The sequence below is a fragment of the Rhincodon typus genome, chromosome 14 (assembly GCF_021869965.1).
Source record: "Rhincodon typus isolate 14 chromosome 14, sRhiTyp1.1, whole genome shotgun sequence".
NCBI classification, from domain to species: Eukaryota; Metazoa; Chordata; class Chondrichthyes; order Orectolobiformes; family Rhincodontidae; genus Rhincodon; species Rhincodon typus.
Window position 1 is genome coordinate 9,244,636 of NC_063345.1, and position 10,519 is coordinate 9,255,154.

Genomic DNA, 10,519 nt, shown 5'->3' on the forward strand with positions numbered 1-10,519 from the left:
CGGTGAATGCAACAAAGCATCTTGTAGATAGTACATTAATAAAAGCAAAATACTGCTGATGCTGGAAATCTGAAACAAGCACAGAGAAAGCTGGAGAAACTTAGGAGGTCTGGCAGCATCTTTAGAGAAAGAAGCAGTGTTAATTTTGGGCAGCTCTGGAGAAGAGTCAGACTGGACTTGAAACATTAACTCTGCTTTTTCTCTCCACGGATGCTACAAGACCTGCTGAGTTGCTCCAGCGTTCTCTGTGTTTGTTGTAGAAGGTGCATACTGCTGCCACTGTGCATCTGATAAACTGTACATTGAAGCGGCACGGTGGCTCAGAGGTTAGCACTGCTGCCTCACAGCAACAGGCAGTCAGGTTTGATTCCACCCTCAGGCGACTGTCTGCTCAGAGTTTGCACATTCTCCCTGTGTCTACGTGGGTTTCCTCTTACAGTCCAAAGATGTGCAGGTTAGGTAGATTGGCTGTGCAAAATTGCCCATAGTGTCCAGGGATGTGCAGGCTAGGTGGATTAGCCATGGGAAATGCAGGGTTACAGGGATAGCTTAAGGGGTGCATCTGGCTGAGATGCTCATCAGAGGATTGGTGTAGACTCAATGGGCTGAATGGCCTGCTTCCACACTGTAGGGACTCTATGGTGGTGAAGGGAGTGATTGGTGAATGGAGTGCCAATCAAGTAGGCTGATTTGTACTGGATGCCATCCAGTTGGTAGAACGTCAGCATGCCACATCTCCCAAGAGATATCACTACTCCTACTCCAGCCTCTTGCCCATTCCCAATGTTAATGGCTCTACTGCCCCTCATGTGCCTGAGCGTTAAGCTCTGGAATTCCCTGGATGCACCTCTGGCCTCCTTCCCAGCTCCCTTAAGATGCTCCTTACAAGCAACTTTTTGATCAACCACTGATCTCTGTGCTTATGGGTTTAGGGTGGCGCTTGTTCTGATGTTCTGAAGTGCAGCCTTTTGGGACGGAGAAACATTATTTTGGGGTTGTTACACTGCAACAACACATAGTTCTAATGTGCATGCTTTCAGCAGTAGCGATGGAGGGGGCTGTGATCTGAAAAAGTCTCCACATTCAGCACACAATGCGTCCCCTGTTATTTCCTGGGGTTCCACTCACTCTAGTGGCCTGATGGAAGTCTCTTTCAGCCCCTTATATGGAAAGTGAGGCGGGGTGAGGATGTTGGGAGGGGGAGAGAGAGTGTGGGAGGGCTGGCTCTTCCAAATATGTTGCACGGTCCTATCGTGCACCGGGCAACCAGGCGGAACGGACAGAGAACGGGGAGAGACCAGCGAGAGGCTGTAGCAACTCCAGCGAGTAAGCAAGGCATTTATCACCAATTTAAAACCAACCCTTAAAATAATCGGAGGGAGGGAATAAATCACAGAGGAAGCGCCCTGAGACTGAAGTGATCCCAGAAACAGTAAGGCACTGTCTTGACCTGTTTGTGTTTGGATTGTGGACTTCTCAAATTCCATACAATGTCAAGGATGTATCTGTGTGAGCCGAGTCAAGTTGGAGTGTCAGTTACCATCTGACAACCTTCGAAATTTGTCCGGACTCTTGAAATATTGCAGTAATTGTGTGTGTGTGTGCGCTTTAAATATTACTGGAATTAAATGGTAGTGGACTGCAGTGCCGGGTAAATATTAGACACAGATTCGATATGAAATGCTCAAAGAAATAAAGCGGGATTAAGTCACCCTTCCCTTTGGGGGAGGGAGGCAAAATTGGGGAAGGTTTTGGAAGGTTTTGTTTTATTACGGAGCGTGTGCATTCAGTAAGTTGAAACAATCAGAGCGGCGTCTAGCATAAACTAAACGGTCTTGTTGACCCAGACAGCGTGACCCGTGAAGACGTGTCAGTTTCCTTGTCCAGTTTATTCCGCGGGGCTGCTCCCGTCTTGGTCACCGTCCCGGGACTGTGCCAAACCGAGGGAGACCGTGGGGAAGAGGGAGGTTTGGCATGATTGATGGGCGATTGTCTGAACCACCGCCGATAATCCACAAGACCCGGCGAAAATAAAACTGCAGAGGCTGGAAATCTGAAACAGAAATTGCTGGAGAAACTCTGGCAGCATCTGTGCGCAGAGAGAGACAGAGTTAATGTTCCGAATCCAGGGTTACTCACCCTAACCCTGTTGAGTTTTTCCAGTAATTTGTGCGATAAGATCCAGTAGCCTGCCACTGCTTCCTACCTCTGGGTCACACAAGAATCTTAATGATGGTACTGGATTTGCTTATATTTGTCAACTGGGTGTAATTTTTTTCTGCTCCTATGATGCTGCTTGGCCTGCTGTGTTCATCCAGCCCTGCACCTTGTTGTCTCTGTAATTTGTTTTATTGTTTTCTTCGAATGTCCGTGACTATCGGTTTTTTTTTTCAGAAGTGTTTAACAAAATAAACAAGTAAACGGATTATTTTAAGCAGTTCCACTAACTCTATTAATGATATTTTCCCTAATCAACCTCTTTAGAGATGTAATGACACACCTCTGGTTCAGGTGGGATTTGAACCTAGGGCCTCCTGATTCAGAGATGGGGGTATTGCACCACAAGAGATCCTCTAATCCTGTTCATTTGTTGACATAGAATAATTCCTGCACCAGGTGGACAAGCAAGTTGTTCCTTCTGGTTTTTCTAAAAGCAGGGCATTATGTGTGTATGAAACAAAAACTGAAATTGCTGGAGAAACTCAGCAGGTCTCGCAGCCTCTGTGGAGAGAAAGCAGAGTTATCATTTTGAGTTCTTCAGCAGAGTCAATGGACTTGAAACATTAACTTTGCTCTCGCTCTGCAGAGGCTGCCAGATCTGCTGAGTTTCCCAGCAATTTCTGTGTTTGTTTCAGATCTTCAGCATGTGCACTTCTTTGTTTTATGTTAATGTATACGTGCTGGGCATTCTCTGCTTTGTTTGGAGGTTGGGGTGGAAAGGGGAAACACAGCCCTCATCTGATTGTTCCTCTACACAAATACGCAAAAGCCTCAGTGCTTGAATATTCCTGTGGCCAGGAGCAAGGAGGGAAGTGATATGATAGAGTCATAGAGTTATACAGCATGGAAACAGCTCCTTTGGTCCAATTCATCCATGCTGACCAGGTATTCTAAACTGATCTAGTCCCATTTGCCAGCATGTGGCCTATATCTCTCTAAACCCTTCCTATTCATTTACCTATCCAAATGCCTTTTAAATGATGTAATTGTACCCAACTCCACCTCCTCATCTGGCAGCTCATTCCATGCATGTACCACCCTCTGCATCTCCTCAGGTCCCTTTTAAATCTTTACCCCCCTCATCTTAAACCTACGCCCTCTAGTTTTGGACTTTCCTACCCTGAGAAAATGACCTTGGCTATTCACCCTATCCACGTCCCTCATATTAACAACTGCAGGCAACATAATGTCAAGAGAACATGGAACAAAACCAAAGTTAACCTTTCGGGGAAGTTCTGAGGAAGGGTCACCGGACCCGAAACGTTAACTCTGTTTTTTCCTTCACAGATGCTGCCGGCCCTGCTGAGCTTTTCCAGCAACTTTGTTTTTGTTCCTGATTTACAGCGTCCGCAGTTCTTTTGGTTTTTGTCAAGAAAACGTGGACCTGACAAAGAAAGTACAATAAACATATAGAATGTCTCAGTCACATGTGGAAGAAAGAAACACCTTGCATTTATGTAGCAACTTTCACAATATCAGGATGTTCCAAATTACTTTCCTTCCTATTGAGGATGATTAAAGTGTAGCCATTTTTATCATCTTAGAAAGGAAAGATTACACTGGAGGCAGTTCAGAGAAGATTCACTTGACAAGGCAAATGCTGAGGGGATGTTTCCCCTCATGGGAGAGTCGAGGACCAAAGGACATAGTCTCAGAATAAAGGGGTGCCAACTTAAGACTGAGATGAGGAGGAATTTCTTCTTTCAGAGGATTGTGAGTCTTTGGAACTCCTTGCCACAGTGAGCTGAGGAACAGTGTCCTTGTGTATATTCAAGGCTGAGATAGATAGATTCTTCATCAGTTGGGGAATTAAGGTTTACAGAGAAAGGGCAGAACATGAGGAGTGTTGGATCAACCATGACTCTGTCGAATGGCATACTTGTGTTCCTATTTCTAATAGCCTTGTGGTCTTCAATTTGAGCATGGCAAGATCCCACACAAAAGACTACAGTACTCTTTTTTTCTTGGTGACTTTGGCTGAGGGATGAATGTTGTACCAGATATAAAGACGAGGTCTCTCTGCTCTTCTTCAAGTAATAGCGATGCAATCCTTTGCACCCAAGACGACAAATGCAACCTGGTTTAACTTCTTCAGAAGCTTGCGTTGTCAACGTAGAAACAAAAGGCCTTTTTGAAAAGTTGTAATTAGAGTCATAGAGATATACAGCACAGAAACAGATCCTTCAGTCCAACTCGTCCATGCTGACCAGATGTGCTAAATATATCTAGTCATATTTGCCAGAATTTGGTCTGTATCTCTCTAAACCCTTCCCATTCATACTCCCATCCAGATGCCTTTTAAATTCTAACCTGGGGAAAGGTTTTCTCCCGAGTGGCAATAGATTCTTGAATCATAAATGCTTTTACAGTTTCCCTACTGCACATCAAGTTCAAAGAGGAGACATTTCCCTGCATATAAAGACTGCTTCTAAGATGGTACATAGCAACCATACATAGTTACCATTTAACCACTAATTTTTCCTTTGCAATTAATTACACCATTTCATAGATCATGTAATGTTTAAAACGAAGAGAACAACTTCTGTGAGTTAACTAACTGAACTTTGCTTTCATGTCTTTGTTTGTGATGGTATGCTGAAAAATTATGTGCAAATGTATCACAAAATCGCTTGTGGAATGTAAATGTAAAAGATTTGCAAACAAGTATTAAAATAAGAATCAAGTTAAAATTTTAAAATACATAAACTCCCAATAACTTGGAGCAATTTAGGATCTGGGGATCAAAATTAATGCATCCTGTATCTCTGGAGCTTTGCATCTCTATATTGATTTTATTTAACACCCAAGAATGCAGGCCACCAGATCCAGGGATTAGTCATCTTGTAGTCCCATTCATTTCTCCAATACTGTTTCTTTACAAATACGTAGTCATTATTCTCCATAATGGCTGGTCAGCTCAGTTGGCTAGATGGTTAAGCATGCAGTTCAGAATAAAGGCAAAAACATGGATTTAATTACCATTCTGGCTGGGATAGTCTTGGTATTACCTCCACATCCTGTCAGTGGAGGGCAATGGCAAACCACCATTGACAATTGCTATCAAGAAAGTGGCTCGGGATGAAATATGGTAGCCACCAAACCAATGCCCTACACTCGAGCAGACATAGATGAATGAATGAATAGCCCACTATCTGGAATACTTTTATGACTTTCATGACTATAAACACATAAAGGTAGATAAATCCATGGGACCTGATCAGGTATGCCTGAGAACTTGTGGGAATCCAAGGAAGTGATTGCAGGCCCCTTGCTGAGATATTTGTATCATCAATACCTGCAGGGGAGGTACCAGAAGACTGGAGATTGGCTAACATGGTGCAATTATTTGGGAAAGATGGTGAGGAAAAGCCAGGGAACTATAAAGTGGTGAGCCTTGAAATCAGTGGTGGGCAAATTGTTGGAGAGATTTACATGTATTTGGAAAGGCAAGGACTGATTAGGGATAGTCAATGTGGCTTTGTGCATGGGAAATCATGTCTCACTAACTTGATTGAGTTTTTGAAGAAGTGACAAAGAGGTGTACAACAAGGTTCTGCGTGGTAGACTGGTTAACAAGGCTAAATCACATGGAATGCACGGAGAACTAGCCATTTGGATATATAAATGGTTGAAGTAGGGGTCAGCAGGTGGTGGTGGAAGGTTGCCTTTCAGACTGGAGTCCTGTGAGCAGCGGTGTGCCATAAGGATTGGCATTGGGTTCACTGCTTTTTGTCATCTATATAAATGATTCGGATGTGGGTATCGGAGGTGTGGTTAGTAAGTTTGCAGATGACACCAAAATTGGTGGTGCAGTGGACAGCGAAGAAGGTTACCTCAGAGTACAACGGGACTTTGATCAGATGGGTCGAGGTGTGGCAGATGGAGTTTATTTAGATTAATGTGAGGTGCTACGTTTTGGTAGGGCACATCAGGACAGGACTTGTACACTTAATGGCAAGATCCTGGAGAGTGTTGCTGAACAAAGAGAACTTGGGGTGCAGGTTCATAGTTCCTTGAAAGTGGAGTAAACCCGAAACATCGACTTTCCTGCTCTTCTGATGCTGCCTGACCTGCTGTGTTCCTCCAGCTCCACACTGTATTGATGCTGACTCCAGCATCTGCAGCTCTTGCTATCTCATAACAAAGAAGATGTTTGGTACGCTTGCCTTTGGTGGTCAGTGCAGTGAGCATAGGGGTTGGGAGGTCATGTTGCGACTGTACAGGATATTGGTTCGGCCTCTTTTGGAATGCTGCATGCAATTTTGGTCTCCCTGCTTTAGGAAAAATGTTGTGAATCTTGAAAAGGTTCAGCAAAGCTATACAAGGGTGTTGCCAGGGTTGGACAGTTTGAGCTATAGGGACAGGCTAAATACGCTGGGGCTATTTTCCCTGGAGCATTGCAGGCTGAGGGTGACCTCATAGAAGTTTATAAAATCATGAGGGGCATGGATAGGGTGAATAGCCAAGGTGTTTTCCACAGGTAGGGGAGTCCAAAACTAGAAGGCATAGGTTTAAGGTGAGAGGGGAATGATTTAAGAGGGACCTAAGGAGTAACATTTTCACACAGAGGGTGATGTGTTGTAAAGAATGAGCTGCCGAGTGAAGTGGTGGAAGCTGGTTCAATTACAACATTTAAAAGCTTCTGGATGGGTACATGAATAAGAAGGGGTTTAAGGATATGTGAGCCAAATGCTGGCAAATGGGACTCGATTAATTTGGGATATCTGGTCAGCGTGGATGAGTTGGACTGAAGGGTCTATTTTCATGCTGTACAGCTCTATGACCCAATGACTGCATGACCTCTACAATGAAGAAAGGTACAAAGTATTCATCTGATGTTCTCTCTTCCACCTGTTCCATTTTGCCTGTTTCTTTCAAAAGTGAGATATCCTGGAATATTTAAGTCACAACCTCAAAGAGAAGACATGTCCCTCAGCATAAAGGGGCAACACGGTGGCTCAGTGGTTAGCGCTGCAGCCTCACAGCACCAGGGACCCAGCTTCAATTCCACCCTCAGGCAACTGCCTATGTGGAGTTTGCACATTCTCCCCATGTCTGCGTGGGTTTGCTCCAGTTTCCTCCCACAGTCCAAAGATGTGCAGGCTAGGTGGATTGCCCATAGTGTTCAGGGGTGTGTGGGTTATAGGGGGATGGGTCTGGGTGGGATGCTCCAAGAGTCAGTGTGGGCTTGTTGGGCCAAAGGGCCTGTTTCCACACTGGAAGGATTCTATGATTAAAGTCTATTTTAAGATGCTACATAGCAACTGTATACAGTTTTCATTTACCAATTCATATGTAACTTTTTGGTGTCATTTATGTAAGTTCTTCTTTCTACTCTATCTAGCCTCCTTATGAGTTGAAGCCGCAAGGCATGATATTATTGAGTGGTTGTACAAGCTCAAGGGGCTGAATGACTGACTGACTGTTGCTCCTAATTTGGATATTCATATGTACATAAAGGTAAAGCTCACACAATCCTACCGGACTATAGGGGCTCTCACATTACAAAGACACAACTCGTCGTGGCTTAACTTGAGGGTCACCACACCACAGGCAAAGGGAGAGATTGACAAGGACAGTCCCTCATGATGACCTCCACTGGTGAGGGAATTGAACCCACATTGCTGGCAACAATTGGTATCACAAACCAGCCATTCAGCTAATCAAGACTCCTCCTTTCCCTGCAACCGCAGGAGGTACTTCACCTGCCCTGACACCTCCCCTCTCACCTCCGTCCAAGGCCCCAGACAGTCTTTCCAAATCCAACAGGAATTCACCTGTACATCCTCCAACCTGGTCTCCTGTATCCGATGTTCCCGATGTGGCCTCCTCTACATCAGTGAGACCAAGCGCAGACTCGGTAACCGATTCACGGAGCATCTGCGCTCTGTACGCGATAATCAACAACATCTTTCAGTTGCCATCCATTTTAACACCCCTTGGTGACATGCCCATCTTGGACCTCCTCCAGTGTCACAATGACATCACTCACAAACTGGAGGAACGACATATTCCACCTTGGGAGCCTACAGCCTGATGGCCTCAACGCAGAATTCACCAGTTTCAAAATCTCCCCACCCTCAGCCTCATCCCATGTTAAACCCTCCCTCTCATCCCCACCTCCTTGACCTGACACAACCTGTCCATCTCCTTTCCTGCCTATCTGCCCAACCCATCCCACTGACCAGTCGCCACTAACCGCTACCTGCACCCACCTATCAGCATCCCACCAACCTTCCGCCAGCCCTACGCTCCGCCCCATTTATTTCTGAGCTGCCTTCTCCCTCCCCAATCCTGATGAAGGGTGTAAACCCGAAACATTGACTCTCGCTCCTCTGATGCTGCCTGACCTGCTGTGTTCCTCCAGCTCCACACTGTGTTGACTCTGACTCCAGCATCTGCAGTTCTAGCTATCTCCTCACATGTGTATGCTTACATAACACTGCCCAATAAAACAGCTTTCTCTTTCCCCAGTACTAGATGCAGTATCCCCTGAATCAAAACTCCTGTCTGCAATGCTATTATTTTAGCCATGTATTTAACCTTCTAATTTATTTATCCCAGTGCCAATTTGCATGTGATTCACAGAACAACCCAAAGGTTATTACCCATGAAGCTTTAGTTTTAATGCTATCTGCTCAAGCTCTTTCAGTAAAGCCTCATTCCCGGTTCTACCACGATGTTGGTTACTCCATGGCATGTGATAGTTGGGTCCTTCATCACATTAAACTGCAGAGGTTCCCTTAACCCTGATACAAGACAGATAACACCATGATCCTAAGTGCTGGGCATTACCGCAAAAGGCAGTATCTCTTCCCATAATCATACTGTCTTTTATTGTTACCACATTCTTTTGGCTATCTTGAAATCCCCCACCTTAGAGAAAAGACATCGGCCATTCACCTTATCTGTACCCCTTATGACTTTATTAACCTCTACGAGGTCATCCCTCAACCTCCTAAGCTTCAGAAAAATGTCCCAGCCTATCCAGCCTCTCCTCATAATTCAAACCCTCCATTCACTGCAACATCCATTTTCTGAACCCTCTCCATCTTAACACTATCCTTCCTATAACAGGATGACAGAACTGGGCACACATTTGAATCACAGAATCCAGAGGTTTCCATTGCAGTTAAATAGATAGCTACTAGGGACAGATTAGCCTATTAAATACCTGTCAAACTCCTGAGTGACTATTCAAATGATATTCCAACCTACCACCTTCCCCCTCTCTCCTCCGAAATCTAGCTCCTCATATCCCTTACACACCCAGGCCCTGAGCCAACAACTCTCCCCATCACCCCAGCTCCCCAGAACCAGACACCACTCATCTACCCCCAAGGGGGTATGGACAAAGTGGGTGATGGTGAGAAATGTGGCAGGACCACATTTTGTTGTGGCAAGAAGTTGTAGGGCCGATCTTGACATGGGGAATAACTCAGTGCTTCCTTTCTGCAACTGCTGGGGTGAGATTCTCGCCAGACAGTGGTGAGCTGCCTGTAAAGGGAGATTATTGCTTATCAACGACGTTATTAAGTGCACATTTTGCCTCATTATTATGCAGCTTCCTATTTTACCAATCCTGTTGTGCAAACTAGACGCTAAGAATTCTCGACATGGAAGTCAGAGCGGGGTCCTGGTAACTTCAGCTTGCCACTGGCTTCAAAAGATCTCCATTTTGGACATGGTGCAGTCCATGAGACTGGGCACATGGGCACCCCACATCCGTGGGCATTGGCATCTGATATGTGCCAGCTCTAAGAACCCTCATGGCACATTCTGTGATGAATGTCAGTGCTGTACCTTGATGTACGGTAGCAACTATCACCATAATGCTGCAGCAAGGACACTGTGTACTCAGGGACTCACACCCAGCTCAGGGACTGGACCAGGATGCATGCATGACCTCTTTTTCAGTGCTCACTCACGTTGAGATAACCTGGGTACTTGCAGCATCCTTGTCTTTCTGCTGCTTGTCACTCAGCCAGAGATACCAGGCTCCCAGTACTGCTGAACAGCCAAGACAGGGCATCCTCTAATACCAGGCCAGAGACTTGGACACAATCAGTCAACTGCTCAAGACAGTCAGAGTCAGATCTCTTAAGTGGTGAGGAACTAAATGTTGAACAGCCCACAATCCATCTTGACTCTTTCTATGCCACTGTGAGCTGTTTTCCTGCTGGAATGAGAAAAAGTGGGTTCTGAAGAAGAAGGGATAGTAGGAACTGCCAATGCTGGAGAACCTGAGATAACAAGGTGTAGAGCTGGAGGAACACAGCAGGCCAAGCAGCATCAGATG

General features: G+C 45.3%; 1 protein-coding gene across 1 annotated transcript in view; it reads left to right on the top strand.

The window, feature by feature from the left end:
* Positions 1–1,234: 1,234 nt before the first annotated feature.
* zgc:66433 (uncharacterized protein LOC321250 homolog) overlaps positions 1,235–10,519 on the top strand; it is a 173,681-nt gene continuing 164,396 nt past the window's right edge. Inside the window, exon 1 of the mRNA XM_048605082.1 lies at positions 1,235–1,326. The gene's annotated coding sequence lies outside the window, so the exon portion shown is untranslated. The remainder of the gene's footprint in view (positions 1,327–10,519) is intronic.